The following is a 745-nucleotide window of genomic DNA, read 5'->3' as shown; positions in this document are numbered from 1 at the left end:
TGTTTTTGAATCAAATGTATTGGTTGATGGCTGTGTTACAACCCACTCCAGAGGCAAAGTAACTGAGGTTCTTGTTAACTGAACCCATGATCAGAGTGGAAGGAGTTTATATATCTATATATACACTTAGAGCTGTATCTATCTATCTATCTATCTGGTTTATTTTAGAGCAGTTTGGTTGCAGTGAAGGAAAGGTATGTAGCCGTTTTGATGATTGTCTATAGAAATAGAACAATATGAAAGTAATATCATTTAATATGTAACTATATCATTTAATATAAAAGATATCATTTAAGAATATATATAAGGAAAAGAAAGAAAAAATGTATGAGTACATAGTAGAGATGAAAGACATCACCATCCATGGATCCCACAACAAGACTTGATTGTTGCCATTTCAGTTGTTTGTTGGTCAAAGTAATGGTCACAGTCATGATCCATCAGGGGTGGGGGAAGGCCATGAAACAAAGAGGGTTCATACATGGGTTCAGTGGGTTCGTACCCACTGTTTTGATTCAGGTGGGAATGCCCTGGTACCTCCCCTGAGGGTGAGTTCTACACTGTTGTTGTTATCACTGTGAATCATGTGCAGTCCTCTGGTGGGAAGCCCCAGAAATGATCTGGGCGCACATCAGGGTTGTTGGTGGTCACAGACTCCATCTGTCCCATAACTTAGGGTGATTTTGAACAGTGATATGAGTATGAGCACTGGCTTTCTCTCCCACAGTTTGCCAGAGAATTTTTG

The sequence above is a fragment of the Ammospiza nelsoni genome, chromosome 3 (assembly GCF_027579445.1).
Source record: "Ammospiza nelsoni isolate bAmmNel1 chromosome 3, bAmmNel1.pri, whole genome shotgun sequence".
In the NCBI taxonomy this organism is placed as follows: Eukaryota; Metazoa; Chordata; class Aves; order Passeriformes; family Passerellidae; genus Ammospiza; species Ammospiza nelsoni.
This window is presented reverse-complemented; position numbering follows the sequence as displayed.